Source organism: Procambarus clarkii, chromosome 38 (genome assembly GCF_040958095.1).
Source record: "Procambarus clarkii isolate CNS0578487 chromosome 38, FALCON_Pclarkii_2.0, whole genome shotgun sequence".
NCBI lineage: Eukaryota > Metazoa > Arthropoda > Malacostraca > Decapoda > Cambaridae > Procambarus > Procambarus clarkii.
The window spans coordinates 31,244,728-31,270,386 of record NC_091187.1 but is presented as its reverse complement, the minus strand read 5'-3'; the positions used below and the strand labels follow the sequence as shown (position 1 = coordinate 31,270,386).

At 45.0% G+C, this 25,659-nt stretch overlaps 1 long non-coding RNA gene across 1 annotated transcript in view; it reads left to right on the top strand.

Annotated features, from left to right (window-relative positions):
• Positions 1–21,427, top strand: part of LOC138372418 (uncharacterized) — a 326,474-nt gene extending 305,047 nt beyond the window's left edge. The window contains exon 5 of the long non-coding RNA XR_011230859.1: positions 21,405–21,427. This is a non-coding gene — a long non-coding RNA (uncharacterized lncRNA). The remainder of the gene's footprint in view (positions 1–21,404) is intronic.
• Positions 21,428–25,659: the final 4,232 nt, after the last annotated feature.

Genomic DNA, 25,659 nt, shown 5'->3' with positions numbered 1-25,659 from the left:
CAAACGTATGCAGCCCCAGGAACACCTGCTCCACCTCGAACCACCAAACAACCTGTCTGTCGCCTGCTCATCGCTGATTGGCTGCGTGTCCAGTTGCACCTGCCTTCCACCCGCCACACTACCTGATGTCTGGGGCCACACAACCTACCGATCTCAGAATATCCAGTGCTTTCAACAAGTTAACACGTCTCGTTGGTAGACTAAGCTCTGGCTTACGTGTACTAAGAGAGGTGACAGCTTAAAGCCAATATTCCGGCATCCATATTTACATTGTTTGTTATACACTTGTTATTCCTCACTTGTCTTAACGTAACTTTTCATTTTGTCATTTGATTATTCTTATTATTTTGATTGATTGATTTTATGTTCCAATTTGTATGTCCATTTTTATTCATGTTTTGCTTTTCTAACGTAATTAAAATCTCATTGTTAAATTTACTTGTGTTTTGTGTGTCTTCTCATTACCTTACCACAGACGAAGTTCCAGATTTTCTATTTTTTGTTTCTATATGTGACGAGGCCATACCCCTAGCTTTTGAACAGCCGAACACCAAAGCGTTACCGTCACAATATATATAGATATATATATATATATATAGATATATATTTATATGGATATATATATAGATATATATAGATATATATATATATATATATAGATATATATATATATAGATATATATATACATATATAGATTTATATATATAGATAAATAAAAATGAAAATGTTCGTTTGTGTAAGCTCGCTAATCTCAGAAAGTTCTTCACCGATTGCTTTGAAATTTTCACACGTTTCCTTTGCATCCGAGCGGGTTAACATATACATATTATATAGATGTCACGTCTGTGACGGGAAAAAACATGCTTATTGTGAAAACTGTATGTTTCATGTGTTTTTTCATGGGAGGGAAATCTTCGAAACCTCTTTACCGATTGCTTTAAAATTTTGACACAACGTTTCATTCGAATAGGCGCGTGTTTTTATATACCTCCTATATGCATGCCACGCCTGTGACAGGCAAAATCGTGTTTTTTTTTAAACTGCACTATCTGTTGGACTTAAGAGCCACACATGCTGAAATCTCTGAAAGTTCTTCATCGATTGCTTTAAAATTTTGATACAAGTTCCATTTGAATACATGTGTGTTTTTATATACCAACCATATAGATGCCACACCTGTGACATGTAAAAATTTTTTTTTTTTTTAAACAGCGCCATCTGTTGCACGTAATAGCTACTCATGCTATACTGAACATGTTACGATTGTATTTCAATGTTTCCGATTACATTGATAAATTTAAATTTAATAAATTTTGATTTATTTTCATTTTGAATTAAGTTATTTTGTGTGAAATTGCATTGAAATTGAGCTGTGTTGTTTACCATACCATTCATTTCCTGAGTATAGTTTATTTATTTATTTTTTAATTGTTTTCATTTCATGTTTTATCTGCTTTTCTTATTTAATTTTCTGATGGGATCATCAGACCGTTTGAGAATGCATCGAACATGGGAGTGGAAAATGTTAGGGAGGACAAGGGGACGTGAGTGGGGGATTTTGGGGCGGACGAGAGGAAAGGGGAAGGGGGTAATAGTGGTAAGGACAAGGGGACGGGGCAGTTGGGATGAGAGGATAGGGGAATGGAGAAAGGTGGGGAGGACAAGGGGACAGAGGAGTGGGGGTTGGTGGAAAGGACGAGGGGACAGGGGAAGGGGGAATGGTAGGGAGGATGAAGGGATGGGGAAGCGGGAGATGGTGGGGAGGAGGAGGGGACGATGGAGTGGGGAATGGTTAGAAGGACGAACGTACGCTGGAGTGGGAAATGTTGAGGAGGACAAAGGGACGAGGGAGTGGGGAATTGTTGGGAGGAAGAAGGGACAGGGCATGGGGAATGGGGTGGAGGACTAGGAGATAGGGGAAGGTTGCTGTGGCTCAGCAACGCACATGCGTTGCTGAGCTGAACGCACATGCGTTCTGGAGACAGGGGAAGGTTGCTGTGGCCGGGTACAGTTAGTATACAACATATGATATATATATATATATATATATATATATATATATATATATATATATATATATATATATATATACATATATATATATATATATATATATATATATATATATATATATATATATATATATATATATATAAAATTTTTCTGGTTTTATAGTATAAAACGGCCAGCCTACTCATGAGAAACTCTCCAGACACAAAACAGAACGCTTTAAAAGAGACTAACGTCGTCTATGCCTTCAAATGCCCTCTTGGGGACTGTAAGCTCCAAAAAACCCAGTATATAGGCAAGACAACAACATCTCTTTCTAGGCGTTTAACGATGCATAAGCAACAGGGCTCCATTAAGGAACATATAATCTCTTCCCACAACCAAACCATCGCCAGAGAAATCCTAGTAAACAACACAGAAATCATCGATAGATTCAGCGATAGCAGGCGGCTTGACGATTGCGAGGCACTACACATCAAGAAGTCAACACCAGCAATCAACAGCCAATTATTGCACAACTATATTCTACCCACCTCAAGACTCCGCTCCAATATAGAAGCATCAAGAAATGTGGACCAATAGGCTTTCTACAAACACTTCTATTCAATATCCATTGTTTCGTGTTCTGTCTTGTGTTGATGAAATTAATACCCTATTAATACTCTTGTTCTGTCTTGTGTTGATGAAATTAATACCCTATTAATGCCACATCTTGTTCTGTCTTGTGTTAATGCCACATCACCTCTTCCACCTCACTCAAATGTAGATATAAAATCGGAGATGCGTAAGTTCTATTCAGTTGTGTATTTGTGAACTAAAGTCTTTGAAAATGTAATAAGTTTTACGAAACGCGCTCGTGTCGCGTCAGACTAGAAATAAAAATGAATTTTGGAGAATTGATTTTTGATTTACCTCCAACAGTGAAAAGAAATGTACGAAAGATTGAGAAAATTCGTGTTAGAATTATTAATCTTACTTTTTCGGTCATATTTAATAATATATGTCTACAGGAAAGACTGCTACCAAAATATACTAATATATATATATATATATATATATATATATATATATATATATATATATATATATATATATATATATATATATATATATATATAATTTCGTACCTAGTAGCCAGAACGCACTTCTCGGCCTACTATGCAAGGCCCGTTTTGCCTAATAGGCCGAGTGATTTTTTTTCAATAAATGGTTTCCAATTAGTTTATTTGAATTATTATTATTATATTATATTAACAACATAAATTACTGACGTAATTGTGTTAGTTTAGGTTAGGTTTAGATAGGTTAGGTTAGGTAGGGTTGGCTAGGTTCGGTCATATATCTACGTTAATTTTAACTCAAATTTAAACAAAATAACTTATACATAATATCATTTCGTAAGAAAAAAAAAGGAAAATGTATAAATTCAGGAAAACTTGGCTTATTAGGCAAATCACTGTATAGTTTGAGCACACTCATCCACCAATCTCAGTATGGTCATACTGGTGTATGCGTGGTCATAACAGGTGCAGGGGCCGACACCACAGGGGGGCGGAGTAACAAAAGGCAGCTGAGCAGAGGGCAGCCGTGCAGCGGTCAGCATCACCGAGGGCAAATGCGCGGAAGGCACAGACATGGACGCCAGAGGCACGGGGGCCGCCAGAACAGAATATTTCCTAAGAACCAGCACCAAGTCCCCACCCTCTCCTGCAACCTCGACCGGTGTCACAACCTTCCAACCCGGAGAACCAGCAGCCGGGGATGCACATGCAGCTGGAAAAGACACAGGACCAGGTACCAATTCCACCACCCATCACCGCTGCAACACGGCCCACAGGAGCCGCATGCACTCCAACATCGTCAGCCACATCACCATCCCCAGAAGACTAACTTCGGGAGTCCCCAAAATCCCTGACGTCGGCCCAGGCCTCACCACGAGGTGAAGACAGACTCAAGGCTCTCCGCGATCGCTTGGACACAGGTCGCAGGTCGTCAGACTGTCACCCCTGCCAGGAGGCACCGCAGCAGAACCTCCGGTCGGCCGTGCAACTCCACGCAGTGCACGATCACTCAACATCGCAGCCTCAACAACCCAGGGAACAGGACCACACACTGCAGGAGACTTCAATACGTGCACATCGACACGGGCCGAAGACACAGCTGCCAGAGATAGTACAAGTCGGGGTGCAGCGTCGACGAGCGGGGGCACGAGACCACATACCATAGGACACATAACTGGAGACGGTACTTGAGACGGGGCAGGAAGGGGTGGCTGAGGTGCGGGAGACGGGGATGCACTACCACCCCAACACCCACACCCAAAGCCACATCGAGGCTGGCATCAGAGACCGGCAACGGAGCACCAGACGAATGAGGAGTAGCACTCATCACAGCAGCACCTTCCGACAGGTTCAGGACTGCCAACAGGTTAAAGTCCTCCTTCCTGAAGTGGTTCACAGGTCCGACCCGGCTCGCATCACAACCCGCAGCCTGATGGCCCGTGAGTCCGCACCGAAAACATGTCTGGGGCTGACTCCCATAGAATACGTGTACCATGAAGCCCAGAAGCAGGAGAGATGAAGGGATGGAGTCCTTCAAGCACAGCGCCACAGTGTGGGTCCCATTCGGGATACCCTTCTACTACCCGAAGGAGGTTGCACTCATCTAGACACTCAAGACCCGCCCATACTGGGTAAAGTGACGCTGGAGATGGGAGTCCAGGAACTCAAAGGGAGCACCATGAACTGCCACATAGGTAGTCTCACTGCACCTGTCCAACACTTCCAGCGAATCACCACCCTCAGGCAGAGTAAACATCCTTCCGTCATAGTGATCCACAAAATCACGATACACAGCCGTGGAGCAAAATATCACAACAGCTCGATGCCCGGATACAAGTTGAACGCCGCACACAGACGCCGCATCCACCCACAACATATTGCAACATGACCACTTCAACTGTCAGGTAAAACGCTGGGCCAGTAAATTCCAGGCCAATGGTATCTCTCCACTTCAGAGGTGGGAGGGGGGCTGCCATCCCTCCAGCCGCCACGGCCCCAAGGGTCCGCTCACAAACACGAACTACCACCGGCCAGTAAAGCAGGAAATCACAGGCTACACGTCCGCCTCCGCCCAGAGCCAGGTGAGTAATCTGTGAGTGTCTGTCTTGAGAACGCAAGTCTTCTTCTCATCCCTCTCTTCTTCATCTCTATGTTGTAATGAACAATAAGGTAAATGATTATAAATAATAAATTTATAAACAAAATTTACCTAGCAGGGAAGGAGATCAAGTAATGTTCGGTTAGTTACGGAGTTAAGTGGCCCTTGCCTGCATTGTTGATATTGTCAATGGCCACTTCTGGCAGCAGCAACTGACAACTTGAATGTTATGGTCGTAGAGGCACGAGTAACTATCGTCTTGGACCCCTGTTGAGGAGTAGCCAATTACAAGCCAAGAAGGAACTGTTGCTGAAGACATTATTAACCAATGAGAAGCAGTGTGGTGAGTATAAAAGTGGGAGCTGGCGCCATAACATGTCAGTTACTTCCTCACCTCCATAGTAAGACGTCTTATCATAGCGAAGGTTTGTGTTATTGTGTTAAATTTTGGTGATGTGTTCGTTATATGTATTTTGTTGGTATGGAAATTTCATTTTTAAGTTATCTAACAAGTATTATGGTAGATATTGCATTGTTAAATGTATATCATAACAATCATTTATTTTTTTTTTTATTCCCATCACGACCAAACTGGTAACGTCCTGACAAAGTCAAACCTTCGTCAATTAAATAATTAGCTATTTAATATAACGTTACTTGATAGAAAAAAAATCGATGGTATATCCTAATGGATTGGAATCTAGTGCCCTAAACTCCAAACACTAAATTGCTCCTAGTGTGAAGTATCGTAAAATCTGATTAAGTTCTCTTTTAATTTCTCTTGAATAAATATAATAGAATTCCTAAAGACTCTTATTATTAGAATGTAAGTTTTTTTTTTTTGTAATTGGCATTAAAAGCTTTGATATTTACCCTCTCCCCAAACAAACTGTCTTGGGTAGTTGGTAAAAAAAAAAAAAAAAAAAAAAGTATCGTATGGGGAACTTATTATGTTTTCTACACGGAAACAATTCTGTTCGGCCATGACTTTAAATTTGTATTAATAACTTGGCTCAAACTCATTGTATGCCAATAACTGGCCAGAGCAGTTAAGTCATTTGAGGACCCTTCCTACCAAGCTTTAAATTGCGTAGCAGTTAACGTAACAGGTTTTACGAGAAAACTAAGTTTGTATTTCAATGTAGTCTCTGAACCTTGATGTGTAACTCCTTATTTCTCCTAATTTACGTAAACCCTTAATCTAAAATTTTATAGAATGACTTGCCTAAAATTAGTCTTACTATTCCTTTTTTCTATCACATTAAAGATGGCTAACCTTGTATCCTCGGTGGATACCAGTAAACGGTACTTGTAGATACTGTTAAACATGTTAAGTACACAATTTCGCCCTTGCATACTTCTGACTGTATATAAAGTACTTGTCAGTGTTGAAGATCGTGCTTGACGAAGCTCTACGTAAGTGTTTATGTAATGACATGACTTTTCTTTTCTATTTATAAAGCAAAATAAACGACAGAGCATTACAACAAAGGCACCAAAAAAAAAAAACTTACACCAGTACACTCCACCCAAGAACATAACACAAATTGACATTAAAGCAACACAGAACAATAAAATAAAAATGTTCCACTTTTTGGTGACATATGAACACAGAACAGAAAGTGGACAAGCATCATAAAGCAAAATGTAAATGAGAACCCACGAAACAAAATTCATTAAAACACGCAATAAGAAACTGCATAACCCAGACAGGGTGTGCAAAATTACATGCATTAAAGAAACGCACAAGGGTGCAAAGTGAATATTCAGAAGTTAAGGTATAAAATAATAAATTAAAAAAACACCCACACACACACACCCACCACAGAACACTGGCACACACGGTACAGAAACGCACTATCGTTCGACCAGAACACACAGGAACTGGGGAAACAAATGGCAACTACAACTCAGACACACATGAAAGAAAATACCGGAACACACAGGACCCGGCAAAAAAAACACCAAACCACACACACCAGAAGTGTGCACACACAGGACACCATTAGAAACGCAACACAGTAGATAACAGCCTAACACGTGGAATATGCATTACAGTATGAACAGAAAAAAGAAATTACACAAAGACCTTAACTATTCAAACAACAAATGCATATCAAACAAGTTATAAACCTTCCGGGTTGCATATAACGAGCACAAATACTACGCATATTTATCGGAAAACTGCAAGCAGTATGCCTCCCAAAAGAGCTTGACATCACCGGTTTACCAGGCGACGCACAAGGCTGAGGCATCAGCTCTGGCACCCCATAAACAAAACATTTCACCCTCGGTACCCAAATAGTATAGGGGCACCGGATACACCCAGCTGTCCACAGTAAGTTCAAAAGCCTGTGACGCATTGAGCAGGATCCAATTGGCTGGTACCACAGGGAGTGGCGCAGCACGAGGAGTTAGAGCACCAGGGGATGGGCAAGGGTAGCCACACGGTTCTTTACTCCAGGGGGAACCACAGGGAATGCACACCTGCCAGGGCCCCTACCACCAGGCACAGGATCGGAGGCCTCTCAGCACAGTTTTGTAAAGACCACCGTGAAGAAGTCACGATCACTAGGGGTAACCTCCCAAGGAGGGGAGGCACTAGCAGCAGGCCCACCCCCATCACATCATCATCATTCACATCTTCACACTGCAGCCCACCCACGAGTTCGACACTCCTAGCCCTCCGCGAACGCTTGGACAGAGGCCTCTGATCATCTGAACTGTCCTCCACAGCAGGAGGCATCAAAGTAGAGCCCACAGCCGGCCGTAGGTCACGGTTTAACACGCGATCCGGAAAAACTGCCTCGCCCACAGGGGGTACCGGCCCACACCCAACAGGAGCTGGAGGCGCTGGAGCCGGCAGAGATGAAGAAGCTGACGGCAGCGACGGGTCCCCACCCACACCACTGACTGGAGCTGCACCCATCACTGCATCCGTCCTCTCACAAGGGGTACCATCCACAAGACGTCCTCACTCTCGGGCAAGGGAGACAAATTCGCTTCATGAAACGCATTAATCCGATCATACATCCTAGTCACAGGCAGCGATCGAATGTCCAACGTGGCGACATTTAAAACGTGTCAGTCTGCCCACGGTAGGAGAAGCGGACCATAAAGCCAGCAAGCATGAGATGAGGCACGTTCCCATGAAGAACCATCTTATCCGTTCTGTAACCATTAGTCCCTTGACGTCCTCGCTTGTGTATCTACAGACACAAATGGCCCATACCTGGCAAGAGCCCGACGGAGAAGATCCTCGGACATTTCACATGGCGCATTCTTAATAGACACGTATGTGTACTCGCATCCGTCAGAGCAGACCGTCGCTCAGCCCCACCACTTTGTCCTCGTACTGTCAGATCTTTCACTTTCACGCCCATAATTGCAAATAGTGTTGCTGACGATGCCAATATCCACCCAACGGGTAAATGTCAGCCCAGCAGAGTCCTTCCTCCTCAATGGTGGCACGTAAGTCCCCCATACTGAGACTGAAAGTCACCCTGCAGTGGTAAACAACCACCCGACAGGGTAACCAACAATCGCCCAATGTAAACACCAGCAGGGACACAGGGGAACGTCCTGGTGGTTTCCACCACACTCGTGTACTGACATAACTAGTAAACGCCTTGCCTACTGGTGGATCCCGATGTATATCATCGCTGACTGTCAATTGCAATTTGAGAATATTCGAAATTTTCTAGTTTTCGTTTCAATTGACGAAATATCCCCACAGCCTTCAAAATGCCACCTTTCTTCCACTCCTGTACCTAACTAAACTCTTGGTGGCAGTTTATTTCTACACACACACTGCAAGTCTTGCCTCGTGGCCCCAGGTCATAGTATAGTGGGAGTGAGTTTTAAAATCTAACACAATACTCCTAAATAGAAATCTATATTTGTTTCCCCCCCCCCCCCCCTGTTCTTCTCGAATAGGTGCAGTTTGCATGAAGGGTTTACCCTCCCGATGACTGCACCAGGACAAATCTAGGGAGATGCGTTGATATGGAGAAGAAAGTCAAGTGTTAGATGTTTCGGGCCGTAGAGTGGCGGCGATGAAAACAGGCGGACGTTAGAGGGAGACTCCCTGCACCATAAGCCGTGTTACGAGTTCACGGCAGCAGCCAATTCCACGCTCTGCGTAGTGTTGTGCGCAAAACGGTTAACTAATATTTCTCCGGGAACTTGTATATCGGAAACCGCAAGCAATTCACTTCCCAAACCACCCACGTGTCGTCAGGCACCCGGCCACCAGGCAGTGGCCACGGCTGAGACATCTTATCTGGCACCCTATAAACAAACTGCTTCGCCTGCAACACCCAGACAGTGGACGAGCACCACGGGATCGGAAGCACCCGGGCATCCTGATAAGGGCCTAACACCGGACCCCACAGGGCACGACCCCAGCAGTCAGGACTAGGCTTCCCCCCCCCCCCCTCACCTTCATTGCCTCCCAGACCGGGGCAATGGAGGAGGGGGGGGGGGAACTGCAGGGGATGCAGGTGCGGCATCGACCCCACCATAGGGCACAGGAGCCGAGGCAACCCTGGCGCGCATCTTTCTGCAACACCACGACGAGGTCCCGATCATCAGGGGCAACTCACCATTGCGGAGATTCAACAGCAGGTGACGCACAGGTAGCCACTTCGGAGCCCCTCACAGCACCATCGGCGTGGGGCGCCAGATCACAATACTCCCCCCACCATCTCCAAAGGCACACCACAAAGGGGAGACACACTCCGAGCCCGCCGCAAACGCTTAGAGACAGGCCAACGCAGTCCCCTTCGCAAACACAGCCACCATCTTCACATCCACACCGTCTGAAGAGTCCAGAGACCACATCACCCACACTGTCTGCATCATCCAGGGAAACGGCCTAAGAACACCGACGCACACGCTTCTGCAAAGAAATGGAAAGAGCAGAACTACAGTTGCGAACACACACACACACACACACACACACACACACACACACACACACAGACACGGCAGGCACCTCCTCCTGCCGAAGCCCCCCTTTCCAAAACAGGACCCGCATCCCCGGGAGCTGGTACCACAGATGGGGATGTGACATGGACATCCACCGGGACATCCACCACACGCAGTGTGGGCGACGGCTCGACGTTCTTGCACTCCGGCGCAACAACTACCTCCGGAACCACAGCAGGTAAGACTGGACGTATAAGGCATAGTAACCGCCTCAACAGGCAGAGCAGCAGACAATCGGGCGCCTCAGGTACAGCACTCGCTCCATCCTCAGAAGCGTCTGGTGTCAACAGGGGTGGAAAGTCCTCCTCACGAAAAACATGCACCCTGCCAGTTGCTCGCTCGCCGCAGCGAGATGACCCACAGTACCACACCTGTAACAGGAGCGCGGTGGCCCCCGATACTGGCAACGAAGCGTATAACCCGACACGGACACGGAACACGGAACACTACTCTTCAGAGACATGGTCAGGGTGTGGGAAGCGTCAAGCATCCCAGTACAGTGCCCTGCAAGTACCTTGTCCCAACGAATGCTTAGCACAGCACCAAACCGTCCAAACACTGCAGTTAATCGTCGTTAAACTCGAAGGGGCCACCATGCACCGACACATACAAGGCAATGCTTGACCACGGCGCTGTTCCCCTGCAGCAGCTGGATGCACACCAATTCCGACAATTGCACATGGAAAACATCCACCAGGGCAAAACCAACCAAAAAGTGGTCCACTGGCACCATAAAAGCCAGACCAGCCGACGAGGTCCTCTTCAATGGAGGCAAGTAAGACCCCATGTCTTCTCAACAAGCATACCACCCCCACCCGGGGGACAACACAGCCATCAGACACCCTCCTCACACCCCCACCTCCCACTGTTCAATGTGTCAACCCACGTGATACATTTGTGGTGGGGCGGCGGTTATGTTTACTGCAATTACTTTCTAAAACTAAAAGTATAGAGCCTGGTGGTAATTGAAATGACTAACAGACATCTGGTAGATAACCTCATAGCAGTTAATATGCTAATTGCTTAGACCTAGGTTTTCAATAAAATATAACAACCAAATGTGGAGGAAATGGAATATCCTATATATTTTAAAGTAAGGTTAACCATAACATAAGCTCATCCCCTTGCATTTGCAACCAAGAGAAACTCGAGCGAATTCTCTATTTTCCGTTCAACAAATGCTACATAACGGTTACGTCCAACAGTGTTGGATACATTAAATGTGTTAAAGGAAAACCAGTCTCTAACCACGGTTGGGGGGGGGGGGATTAGGATGCGGTAACGACTACTACACCAACTACATGAAACTGTTGAACCATGACTTTATCACCCGGCACCCTCCAAACATTTGATTGGTACCTGGGCTAACCTGAGATGAAGACCTTGCAGAAAACTGATCGAGCTTGGGTAAGCTTAGGTTAAAAGTCCCCCTTCCTGTACAGCTTGTTGCTGCCGGGGGGTGGCTTCGTGGGCGGTTGCCGGAGTGTGATGCTCCTTAGGGCTGTCCCCCTGTCCTTTTTGTAGCCTTGTGCTCCTGCTGCTGTCCTCATGAATTTTGCTGGACTCCTTTTTCCTTTTCCTTCTATTTCGTTTTTTCTCCACCCCCCCTCTTCTATCTGCTTGTCGTTTCCTGCCGACCTTTTGCTTGTTTTGGATATTCCTTTGGAGTTCTATTTTTGACGCCCGGGTGCTTGAGGAGGCATGCTCTTGCACCCGTAGAACTGTAGTACCCAACGTCGCGAGCGAGGGGAACCTTTTATTGTCAATCCTCCTTTCGTCACTGAACCCGCTCTCGACGGACTCAAGGTTCTTACGGCGGCGTTTATGGGGAGTATACTCACGACGCAACCCTTAATGGGGGGGGGGGCGGCGGCGGCGGCGGCGAGATCGGCAATATCTTCTTGTTGGGTGTCCTGCCTCTAATTGTGGATGGTGTTCATCCATCGAATGTGCCCCCACACCCATGGTGGGTGTGGGGCACATTCGTGAATGAAAGTTTTTTTTTTTATTTTTTTTCCCCCTCATTTTCATAGCAGATGTTTCCCTTGTACCTTCTCCGACTCGTGGAGTGGGCGACCAAGCCCCAGAGTCCAACTTGTTGGAAGCCCAAGCCCTGTAGCCCCACTGCATTGGGGCCCCGACCCCCTGACTTCTGCCCTCAGCTCTGCTTCCCTCCCTCTGCGGTAGGGTAGCGTTCCCAACCCTGAGTGGTGACCACCTCGTCCCCCTGGCACGGCTTCCTCTCGCTGTGACTACTGCCCCTTTTATCCCCCCCCCCCCCCAGTCTCTTGGTGGTTCTCGACGCCGCCACGGCCGCACTCGCATGATCCCTTCCCGTAATAATACTTACAAGGCCTTGTTTGGTCCTGCTACGTGGCCTAAATACTTTGATCTCCACCATCTGGATTCTAATCCTCCTGATTTCTTCCTCTATAAACGCCTTGTTGATTCAGTAGATGCCTCCGTTACTTTTAACTCCAGTTGTGGCAAGTGTGTCTTCGCTGCTCCTTCTTGGGATGCTGCTACTCGCTTAGCCGCTTTGTCCTGCATTGGAGAGACCCCTGTTCGGGTCTCTTAAAAACGCTTGGTTAAAAGCCAGTGTTGGCATAGTTCTCCTCCAACATCATGTTGCAACTGGTGCTTGGGACCTCAAAGATTGCCAAGAGGATATTAAGCATCCTCGAAGCCAAAGGCCATTCTGTCCTCCAGGTGGACACGTTTATTAGACCCCCTCGTGGTCGTCGCCGTCAGCCCATTACAGTTGTAAAAATCACCTTTTGTTTGTAGGGGGGCCCCTTCCGCCCTCTGTTATTCTTGTTGGTGCCAGATGCTCCGTTCAAGAGTACATTCCCTCTCCCAGACTTTGCAATAAGTGTTGGAAGTTCGGACACGGTGTGCTCAAATGCACCAGTACTGTGTATTTATGCCCCATGTGTGGGGACGATAGTCATTCTAAGTCAGAGTGCACTTCTCCCCAGGCTCGCTGCTTCAATTGTGGTGAGGCCCACCCTACCTTCTCATGCTCGTGCATACACTACAAACTCGAGGAAATCATCCTCAACTTGAAGCACCGTGATCGTCTGTCTTTTACTGAAGCGAGACGCCAAGTTCGTCGTCTCGCCCCTTTCGCGGGCGTATCCTACGCTTGCGTGTTGCATTCTACCTCCTCGTCGTTCCCGTCTTCCTCGGTCTCAAAATTGTTTCCAGGCCTTAAACCCGACCACCTCCTCCCCTATTCCTTTGCCTCCTGTTTCGGAAGGTCTCCCTCCTGGTTCTCCATCTGGGGTTCACCCCCCCCCCCTTTCCTAACCAGTCCTCCATATCTCTTTTGTCTTCCCCCAAATCTCTTGACCCTCCGTGCCACTTGTCTGTCCAGGCTGATAGCCATCATCCTCCCAGCACTCGTGTTCGCTCCCGTTCCTTTTCTCCTGCCGAGACCATAGTCTCTCGCCCAGTACGTTGTTACTGGAACGCCTGTCTCTGTCAGAAACGTAAGCCTGGCTCCTCTCCAGTGGGTAAGGAAGTTTCACTCTTCCTCGCCCCCTCCCTCTGTCACTACGCCCACCTCCCATTTCGGTGGTCGGATCCCCTGTCCCAGATGTGCAGATTTCTTCCACCCCCCCCCCCCCCCGATTCCCTCTCGGCTGCTGCCCTTGCTGAGGTGCACTACCTGATTTCTGCCCCCCCCCCCCCCCCCATCCTTAAGCTGTCCTTGCCTGCCCCTCTCGGTTGTCTCCTCCGGACCCCGTCAGTCCACCTCTGGTCTGTTCTCCCACTCCCTTCCCTCTCTCCTTACCAAGTTTACCTATGGCCCCCTAACCCTGATTTTGCTAATCCTGAGATTCTTTAATAAACTGTTCTTCCTTACCTTTATTTTTCTTGTTCTGTTACTGTCCTTTCTCTTTGATAATGTCTATTTTTCGGTGGAATATTCGTGGATTTTATGCCAACTTCCATGAGCTCTAATTAGTTTTCACCACTTAGTGTTTGTCTCCAGGAACCAATGCTTGGTGCTTGTCCTGGTCACTTTCGTGGTTATTCCTTTCTTTCTCTCCCACTCCCCCTTGCTCTTGCTGGGGCCCATAACTCTACTGCTCTCTTCTGATATTCCCTTCGCCCCCCCCCTACTTCTGTCACCTCTCCATTGTTCTGCTGCCCGTGTTTTTTTTTTTTTTTTTTTTTTTTGGGGGGTGGGGGTGGGGGTAAGTGATATACAGTCTGTTCCATTTATCTCCCTCCAAATGTTCCACTTTCCCTTCCTAATCTTAAGCACCTCCTGGACTCCTTGCCGGTGCTCCTTTTGGGTGATTTCAACTGTCGACATTCCCTCTGGGGTGATTTTCTGACAAACACCCAAGGCCGTCTTCTCGAACCGTTCGTCCTCGTTTCTTCTCTATCTCTTCTGAAATCTGAGCCCACTTGTGTGGACTCTCAAACTCGCACACTTTCCTGTCTTGATCTTTCTCTCTGCTCGTCGTCCCTTTACTTATTTCACGTGGCAGGTTCTTGATGACCTCTATAAGTGATCATTTCCCTATCTTTTTTTTTCTCTTTCCACCCTCTCCTCTCCTTCCCTAGGTGGCAGTTTGCCAAGGCTGACTGGTGCCTATTCACCCTCCGTGTTACTCTCTCTGACCTCTCCTCTGTCTCTTCCTTGCGCCCTCCTTTTTCTTTTTTTTTTTTGACAGTGGCGTCAACGCTGCCCTCAGCTCTATTCCTCGCTCTTCCTCCTGGGGGACACGGAAGTGCGTTCTTTGGTGAAATACGGACTGTACTCGGGCTGTAAGCGTGCAGCCTGGAAGAAATACCGGCACCGGCAGACAGCTGGTTCATTTATTGTTTCGGAAGGCAAGTGCAGTGGCAAGTAGGACCATCCACACAGTTAAACGGGAGAGTTGGAAATTTTGTTTCTACCATTACGTCAGATACTCCTCTGCCGCATATCTGAAAGAAGATCCGCAAGATTGCGGGTAAGTTCGTTCCCGATGTCTCCCCGGTTCTCCATGGAAGTCTTGTAGCGGATCAAGTGAAGGTCGCGACCGAACTAGGTTCCCACTTTTGTTAGCTCTGGTTCTCAATCCTTCCTTCTTCGTAAGCCTGTTCTTGAATGTTATCCTTTAGATTTACACACTCATCTCTGCCTTCCCTATAATCTTTTCTCTTTCTAAACTTCAGTCTGCCCTGGCCCTCTGCCGATCTACGGCAGCGGGCTCCGATGACGTTCATTGAAATGCTTCGCCATCTCCCTTCGTGCACGTCTCAGTATTTACCGAGTCTGTATTACTAGGTCTACGAATCGTCGTCAGTCTCTGAGGACTGGCTCGATGCCATTGTACTCCCTATTCGGAAACCGGGGTCTCTAGGTACATCCCCTAAGAACTTTCGCCCTATTGCTCTCGAGAGTTGTTTGCAAGCTCTTTGAGCGTATGGTAAATGTCCGTCTGATGTGGTTCTTGAAACACAACAACAACCACCACCACCACCTCCTTCTCAATTTGGTTTTCGCAAGTGCTGCAGCACGACTGATGTCCTGGTGAACTTGGAGGTCTATATTCGTATTGCTTTTGCTGCGAAGACCTCCGTTGTTGCTGTCCTTTTTGACCTAGAAAAGGCTTATGACACGACTTGGAGATACCATATTCGGTCCCAACTTCGTTCTTCTGTCCTTCGTGGTAAACTCCCTCTCTTCCTTCAAAGCTTTCTCTCTCGTCGTACCTTTAGTCAGGCTTGGTACCACTCTGTGCCTCTTTCGGCAGTATGAAGGTGTGCCCCAAGGAAGTGTTGGAAATTTTTATTTTTTTTCTGGTTGCCCTCAATGGTCTTCTTTCCTCCCTTTCTTCTTGCATCTTCTCCGCACTTTATGTTGACCTTTGATCTTTGCTGTCGAGATGATGATTCGCCTCTCCTTCAACAGTGGCTTCAACTTGCAATTGATGCCGTGTCATCTTGGGCAACCAATCATGGCTTCATGTTTTCTACTACTAAAACTTGTGCCATGACTTACTCAAGCGGGTCGTTCTTCGTCCCTCTGTCACTTCATGGTCATCTCCTAGAGTACAAAGATTCCACGAAGCTTTTGGTTATTCGTTGACACTCGTTTGTTTTGGTCGCCCCATGACTCTTACTCAGTGTGAAATGCTCTAAGGCCCTTAACCTACTGAAGATTTTTGTCTCAAACATCTTGGGGCGTGGATAGGCGCACGCTCCTCTATTTGCATTCCTCTCTCGTCCTGTCTAAACTCGATTATGGTTGCCCTGCATACTCTTCTGCTTCTCTTTCTACTCTTCACCGTCTTGATCCTTTGCACCATACTGGGTTGTGCCTCAGCTCTGGTGCTTCTCGTTCAACTCCTACCCTCAGCTTGTACGCTGACACTGCCTTTGTCTCTACAGAATCGCCGTGATCGCTAGTCTTCGTTATCTTGCGCAATCCTTGCAGCATCACTCACATCCTTAGTTTTGAAACTCCCCTTCCTCTAGCAATTTTCTTCTCGCTCCCACTCCGTTCCCATCTTCACCGATTGGTCTAAGTCTGCTGACAGTGTGGCCTACTGTTTTTTTTTTTTCCTGACCACACTTGTCACCTTCCGGAGGCTAGCATCTTCACAGCAGAACTTTATGCTATTCTCTATGCTGTCTCCTGCTTTTCCGGTGTCAATCCTCCTTTGTGGTGGTAGTTGACTCTCGTAGTGCTCTCATGGCTTTAGGGTCCTTTAATCCAGTCCACCCGGTGGTCATTGAGATTAAACATTGGCTGTTTTTTATCTCCAGTAAATTTAAGTAGATTGTTTTGCTGGGTTCCCAGCCATGTTGGTGTCTTTAAATGAGTGTGTGGATGCTGCAGCTAAGGAAGCTATCTGCACTAGTCCCATCTCTAGTAAAGGTATTATTTATTCTGACTTTTACCTAGTTATTCATTCCTCCATCCTTGCCGTTGGCAGAGTTGTTGGTCTTCTGTTATTAATAACAATCTGCGTACTCTTAAGAGTCGTGTGTCCCCAGGGGCCTTCCTCCTCCCACCGTAACCAGCGGTGGGTAACGGCGCTGGCTAGGTTATGTATTGGCCATACCCGTTTAACTCGCTGTCACTTAACGGAGCGCCGCCCTGCTCCTTATTGTCCAAATTGCATTGTCCCTCTTACGGGCGTGCATATCCTTGTTGAATGTCCCGACTTCCAGGACGAGCGTGTCGTGTTTTCTGACCGTCCCGGGCGGTCGCTTGTACCTCGATAGAATTCTTGGTGACTCGAATACTTTTGATATTGTTCGCCTTATGCGTTTCTATTCTCGTATTGGCATCCTTGGTGATATTTAGCGCCCTCTGATTATCCTGCACATTTGATGGTGCTACATAGCCTTCCCGGTTTGGTGCCTTCTATTGATAATTACTTACTTTGGTTGAAAGTGGACCATTTCACTAGTCAAAATGATCTGTAAACCTGCAAATGTTCCTGGCCAAACAATATGGGCACTCTGCATTTAGTGATGATAATTCACTGTTAGGTGTACATGAGCGTGTTACTGGGAAGTGATATGCATGGAATTAGTCTAGCTAGATCAGTTGAAGCTTCCTAAAGGTTATGAAAGGTCGGTTGCTTTGCCCACTACAGAAAGTTCATGCAAATAACATTTGAGTGTATTAAACTAACAGGACACTGTTCCTGATATACAGTAACCTGTCCAATATTATAGACTGTGGGTTGGTTGTGTTGTCGTCGTGGCTCCTCCTTTGCGGACAACCCAACCCACAACTCGGTAGAGTGCTTATACCTCGCTAGGAGATCACACTAGGCGCTTCTGGCCCTTGGAGAGGGGCTCAACGTCACACATTTAGAGGATGCGGCTCCAACACTTAGCCTCGTTGTCACGTGCACACACCCACTCGAGCCGCTGTGACTCCCCACTCTCTCCTTAGGTGTTATGATCTCCTCAATCCCCCTTTGACTTATCAATATTACCTTCTACCCTGTCCACAGCAGTGGTTCTTGGTTCTTTCTCTCTCTCCTTCTTTACTACCTCCTGGGAAGCCTCACTAGGACAAGGGCAAACACCAGCAAATTGGGATACATTTACTGGACAAAGCACATACACGATACATACACACATATAATAATAATGAATCCTATACTCTATAATATTACAATCAGGTTGCACTCCAACATCATCAGAACTCTATTATCAGCTTATCAAGTGGTATCCTATCTCCTGGTTCACCACCTGATACTATCAACCACCTCAAGTTGATCAAGTCTACATACACTGTTGCACCATCAGCAAGATAATATATATATAGAAAATCAGCATTTGAATGCAATAACATATATCAGTATAAATGTTCATTGATACACAACAATGATCAATCGATCACTCTATCAGTCCTCAAACACATACATCTGTAGGTAATCAAGCCTACGACTGCAACTCTAAACTTCAGAATAAAACACTCCTTGACATAAGAATGCAAACAACCACTCACCTCTCACTGCGTCTTGCACACTAATGACAACCAAACACTATCAACTCGCTACAAGTAATCCACCAGAACTTCCCTTCCACCTCTGGAAGTTCACTACCCTGATATCTTTAGGTTCTTCCGGGCTTCACTACCAGGATCCTCTGCAGCTCCTTCAGGCTGCTATCATGAAGTTTCCTTGAGCAACTACGGTGCTTCACCCTTCTGTTAGGTTCCTCCACAGCTCTCTTGGCTGCTACACCATGAAGTTCCCTCGAGCAACTATGGTGCTTCACCACCTCTACAGAAGCATGTGACACTCCTCTTCACTGCTTCTCCTCACAGCTCGAGGTCCTCTGCTTCACTACCTTGGAGTCTCATCAATTACTTCATCTATGCTGGCTTCGAAGTTCTCAGCAACTTCTTCCCCAAAGACAAACCTGCAACCCATCGACACTCCAATAAAATGTTCCCCTTTAACACACAAACAAAAATAACCACACAATATGCTTGCCTCAAACCTCTATCTGTCCTCTACATACAGTGAGAGTGTACTCCCCCGTTTTGGGCGGGTCCATACTCCACCTCGCCTGGCGGCGGTCCTCACTCGCTGGGAGGGTCTTCCTCCGTCAGGAGCCGGGCTCCCTCAGTCGTCTGTCAGAGCTCAGAGGGGACGGACGTCGCTCCGTGTTCCTCCCTCTTCACTCTCCTATTTCAGGCTTTCTGCCTTATTAAAACATGTCTAACTTATAAATAAACATCGCTACTGTCGCTGGGCACACGACCAACTACAAGCAATCACTATGAACTGGCGTATATCGTGCTTACCACAGATTAACTGGTCGAGGGCGCTCTCCCTCTGACGGCGTCTGGTCACGGCGCTTCCACGGCCCACAATAAAGCCTCTGGGCGATTTAATAAACACTTCGTCGACCAGGACTTGAGACCACAACGTTCCCAGCTCGGTTCCACAGCTGGTACGTCTGCACACTTCTCTTCTCTTCGAGATATATCACTAGGGGTTCCCTTCTGGCGGGAGCTCAACGGAGCGCAGCTTTCCCCTGCGATGTCTGGCACTCAAGTGAGGTCAAAGCCCCTCCAGAAGCGAGCCTCACGCCTCCAGCAAAATGTTCACATCTTCTAACCAGTCATTTATCTGTTTCCTTCTTCACTGCCCATAATCTTAAACTGTTCATTGAATCCACCATACTATTTTTAATGGGTTATCACCTCAATATTTGCTAGACCTTCTAATCAGGTCAGGCTTGCTGAATAACTCTCAAGGAGGGAGACTCGTTTCTCCTGTAGGCTGAGATCATAACACCAACCAAGCGTATACCCGGACTGAGAACCAAACCTCGCCTATAGTAGTTAAGACTTAACATGAGACACATTAACCTAGAAATGCGAGAGGCTGGGGAGAGGGGAAATAATTTAAATTTGATTTTCATAACATGCATTTTATACTTGTCAAGCTGTTGGGATCAGACTCATTGGAGGCAAGATAGTTTTGGCTGTGCTTTCCCCCCCCCCCTCCCCCGAGGTCGGGTGTATAACATAGATTATTGCTCTGACAATGGTGCAAAAGTTACACTGAAAACTTCTCGCTGGAATAGCTGTATCTCTCTAACATGATTTAAACTAACCCGTAGAGTAATTACTGTAAACATTGGATAGCTACTGTCAATGTTTTCTCTATGCTCAAATCCTTGGTTAAAATCTTCTTAACTATATTTAAAGTAGCATGCACTAAAGCTAATAAAACGGTCAATGTATGAACTTCCAAAGTGAAGTTATAAATGGTTAACTTCTTAACGTGTTAGTTGTCGGTTTTAAACTGATCGGCCTCGCTAAACTCCCCCTTCAGCTACCATTGCTATAACTTGGGTTTACTGAATTTCTTTAACGAATACTACTCTAATTACAGATGATTACCATATTATTTCTGGTGATGGCGGCGGCAGTGATGCCATCCTGCGCCCAATACTTCATTAGGAACGACGCTGCTCCCGCCATCTTGGGAGTCACTGTTGACAGGCCATTCGTTACCTCAACTGGAAACCTCTCGGTATCTGAAGGCGGCCCCACCCAACCTCCTCAACCCCAGTAACCCTTCCCACGACTACCAGCCCAACAACCTGTGTTTGTTCAGCCACAACTACCAAGCCAGACTCAGGTCTTCATTCCTCAGCCTCAACAAACATCTCCACTGCTGCCTCCCTTTACCTTCCACCCAACTTCATCTCGGTGCAACCATGGTTGCTAAACCCCTGGTAAGGTTTTATTATCCTAACATATAGCAGTTTTAAGGTTAAATGGTACTTAAAATTAGCCTCCATAATTTATATTCCTACTTGTCAGGTTGACGAGGTAGAGGACGGCAGAGCGTATCACTTCTCATGGTGTCACGACTCTGGTGGACTCTACACCTGGGAGCAAGCAACCTATTACTGCTCTGGCCTTGGCAACGGCTTCCAGGCCGTCAGTATTGACAGTAACAGGAAGCAAGAGTTAATTTCCAGGTTCATGATTGCACGTAAGTTGACAAGCTGCTCTTGGTGTTTAACTAGGCCTTGAGTGAAAAACTTGGACGTAATGAAATGGTATAATTTCAGACTACATCAGCGACATCTGGACGAGCGGCAACAAACGTAACTCGAGGTATTGGCACTTCCTCTCCCTACTCTAACTGGTCTAGCACCGGCAGGTGAGAACTGGTTTGTTGACCGTAAACAAAACTATTGGTGTCGACTGGTAATGCTAATGGCATTGAGTACCACTTGTCTTCCCCAGTCGAGGACTACCACAGCCAGACAACGATGAAGGCAACGAGGACTGTCTGGCGGTGTTAAACAACCAGTATAACGATGGTGTCACTTGGCACGACTCCTCCTGTTTCAACCTGAGTCGCGTCATCTATGAGGCTCCTCGCTTCTACGCTAAATAGTTAAGAACATAAGAACAAAGGTAACTGCAGAAGGCCTATTGGCCCATACGAGGCAGCTCCTATTCTATAACCACCCAATCCCACTTATATACTTGTCCAACCCGCGCTTGAAACAATCGAGGGACACCACCTCCACCACGTTACACGGCAATTGGTTCCACAAATCAACAACCCTGTTACTGAACCAGTATTTACCCAAGTCTTTCCTAAATCTAAACTTATCCAATTTATACCCATTGTTTCGTGTTCTGTCTTGTGTTGATATTTTTAATACCCTATTAATATCCCCCCTGTTATGTCCATTCATCCACTTGTAAACCTCTATCATGTCACCCCTAACTCTTCGCCTTTCCAGTGAATGCAACTTAAGCTTTGTTAATCTTTCTTCATATGAAAGATTTCTAATTTGGGGAATTAATTTTGGTTATCCTGCGTTGGACACGTTCAAGTGAATTTATATCCATTCTATAATACGGCGACCAAAACTGAACTACATAATCTAAATGGGGCCTAACCAGAGCAAGATATAGCTTAAGAACCACACCAGGTGTCTTGTTACTAACGCTTCGATTAATAAATCCCAGTGTCCTATTCGCCTTATTATGAACATTCATGCATTGATCTTTTTGTTTTAAATTCTTACTAATCATAACTCCCAGATCCCTTTCGCAATCTCAACACCATCTAGCTTGTATCTTGTAACTCTATCATCATTACCTAGCCTCAGAACTTTACATTTATCAGCATTAAACTGCATTTGCCAATCATTTGACCATTTCAAAACTTAGATTAGAAAGCCCCAAATTAGAAATCTTTCATATGAAGAAAGATTAACAAAGCTTAAGTTGCATTCACTGGAAAGGCGAAGAGTTAGGGGTGACATGATAGAGGTTTACAAGTGGATGAATGGACATAACCGGGGGGATATTAATAGGGTATTAAAAGTATCAACACAGGACAGAACACGAAACAATGGGTATAAATTGGATAAGTTTAGATTTAGGAAAGACTTGGGTAAATACTGGTTCAGTAACAGGGTTGTTGATTTGTGGAACCAATTGCCGCGTAACATTGTGGAGGTGGGGTCCCTCGATTGTTTCAAGCACGGGTTGGACAAGTATATGAGTGGGATTGGGTGGTTATAGAATAGGAGCTGCCTCGTATGGGCCAATAGGCCTTCTGCAGTTACCTTTGTTCTTATGTTCTTATGTAAAACCCTATCTAGATCAACTTGAAGTGATAGTGAGTCCTACTCCGAATTAATTTCCCTACCGATTTTCGTATCATCGGCAAATTTGCAAATGTTGCTACTCAAACCTGAATCTAAATCATTTATATATATTAAAAACAACAGAGGGCCCAGGACAGAGCCCTGAGGTACTCCACTAACAACATTATCCCACTCTGACTTAACCCCATTTATACTAACTCTGTTTCCTTTGGAATAGCCATGCCCTAATCCAAGTTGATATAGCACCAATACCATGAGCTTCTATTTTTTTAATTAGTCTTTCATGTGGCACTGTATCAAAAGCTTTGCTAAAGTCAAGGTACACAACATCACAATCCTTACCACTATCAACTACTTTAACAAATTTGCTAACTTTTTATTCCAGCATAGTTGAACATGAACGGCCATTTGTAAAACCATGTTGCGACTCATTTATTAATTTATGTTTTTCAAGATGGAGACGAATTGTATTTGCAATTATTGATTCAAGTATCTTTCCCACAATAGACGTTAGGCTAATTGGCCGATAGTTTGACGCAAGTGATCTATCTCCTTTCTTAAAAATTGGTACCACATTAACTACCTTCCATGACTCTGGCACTCTGCCTGACTATTGATTTATTAAATATGGTAGACAGTGGCTCGGAAAGCTCCTCTTTGCATTCTTTAAGCACCCTGGCAAACACTTCATCCGGCCCTGGGGATTTGTTTGGTTTTAGTTTTTCTAATTGTTTAATTACATCCTCCCTGGTAACTGCTAAACTAGTCAACCTGTCCTCATCCTCACCCACATAGACTTGTTCGGCTGAAGGCATATTGTTAAGTTCTTCTTTAGTAAATACAGATATAAAATATTTGTTAAAAATGCTACTCGTCTCCTTGTCATTATCCGCTATTTGACCTGTCTCGGATTTTAATGGACCTATCCTTTCCCGAGTCTTAGTTCGATATAACTAAAAATACCCTTTAGGATTTGACTTTGCTTGCTCTGCTATGCGAACTTCATAGTTTCTTTTTGCTTTCCTAATCTCTTTTTTAACATTTCTAACCAGTTGTATGAATTCCTGTTCTAACCTGACTTCCCATTCTTAATCCTTTTGTACCAAGCTCTTTTTACCTATAAGGTTCTTTAAATTATTTGTTATCCACTTTGGGTCATTAGTATTCGACCTATTCAATTTGTATGGTGTACTACGTTCCTGTGCTTTGTTTAGAATATTCTTAAATAAGTTATATATTAAATCCACATCGAAATCCACTTTTACGTCACCTATCGCTGGGTTCATGTCTCGCTCTAAGACCAGCCCACACCCCATACCCAAGAGTTTCCAATCTATTTGACCCAAAAAATTTCTTAGGCTATTAAAATCAGTTTTTCGAAAATCTGGCACTTTAACAGAATTTTCTCCTACAGGTCTATTCCATTCTATGCTAAATCTGATTACTTTGTGATCACTGTTCCCTAGCTCACTCCCTATTTCGATGTCATTAATTTGTGTTTCCCTGTTAGTTAACACTAAATCTAAAATATTATTTTCCCGCGTTGGTTCCTTAATGTGTTGCGTAAGAAAGCATTCGTCAATTAATTCTAGAAAATCTTCTGCTTCACTATTCCCCGTTTTGTTCACCCAGTTTATTCCACTAAAATTAAAGTCACCCACGACATAAATACTGTTAGATCTAGATGCTCTAGATATTTCATTCCATAGATGCTTTGCTTCCATTGTCTAAATTTGGTGGCCTATATATAACTCCTATTATAATATTATTTGCTTTTTCGTTTAATTCTATCCAAATAGTTTGTGTGGCTCAGTTTTGATTCCCTCTTTGAGACTACATTTCAAATTGTCCCTAACATATATGGCTACTCCCCCCTCCTCGTCTAATATATCTATCTGTGTGAAATAGTTTAAATCCATTTATCTGATATTCAGCTAATAGTTCTCTATTTTCTACGTTCATCCACGTTTCGGTAAGTGCAATAATATCTATTTTTTTCTGTGCAGGCAAGAGCATTTAATTCATTAATTTTATTTCTTAGACTTCTACTGTTAGTGTAATATATCCTAAGTGAATTGTTATTTTGAGGCCCTTTTCTTTCCCTGATCATTTTGCCAATTCTTTTCTCCCACGAACACATACTTTTATTACCTCCTTCCTCCAAATCAATTCCCATACCACTATCTACTTACAGTTTAAACCCAAACTAACACCTCTAACCACTGGTTCCAACGAGTTCGCAACAGCAACAACCATTTTCGATAGATGCACCCCATCACGAGCATACATTTCATTTCTTCCATAGAAGCGTTCCCAGTTGTCTATGAAAGATATTGCATTTGATTTACAATATCTTTTCAGCCTGCAATTGACACCAAGTGCCCTCGACATCCATTCATTTCCCACTCCCTTTCTTGGAAGAATGCCACATATGATCGGGATTCCTCCCTTGCTCCTAACTAATTCAATGGCTGTCCTAAATCTCTGTATTAGTTCCTCACTCCTAACTCGTCCAACATCATTACCCCCTGCACTAATACAAATAATGGGTTTGTTCCCATTTCCCGTCATAATATCATTCATGTTTTCAACAATATCACCAATTCCAGCTCCCGGATAGCAAACCCTTAATCTGTTCCCCCTATCTCTGGCACAAAACGTTCTGTCTAAATACCTCACATGGGAATCTCCCACAACCAAAATTCGCTTCGGTACCGCCCTAACTTTCTGCTTCGGTACCGCCCTAACTTTGTTATTCTCTATTATTATTCTATTGCTATTGTATTATTATTCTATTACTATTATTACTCTATTGCTATTCTGTTATTATTTTCTGTTATTCTAGTTATTCTCAATCAATTGTTCTCATT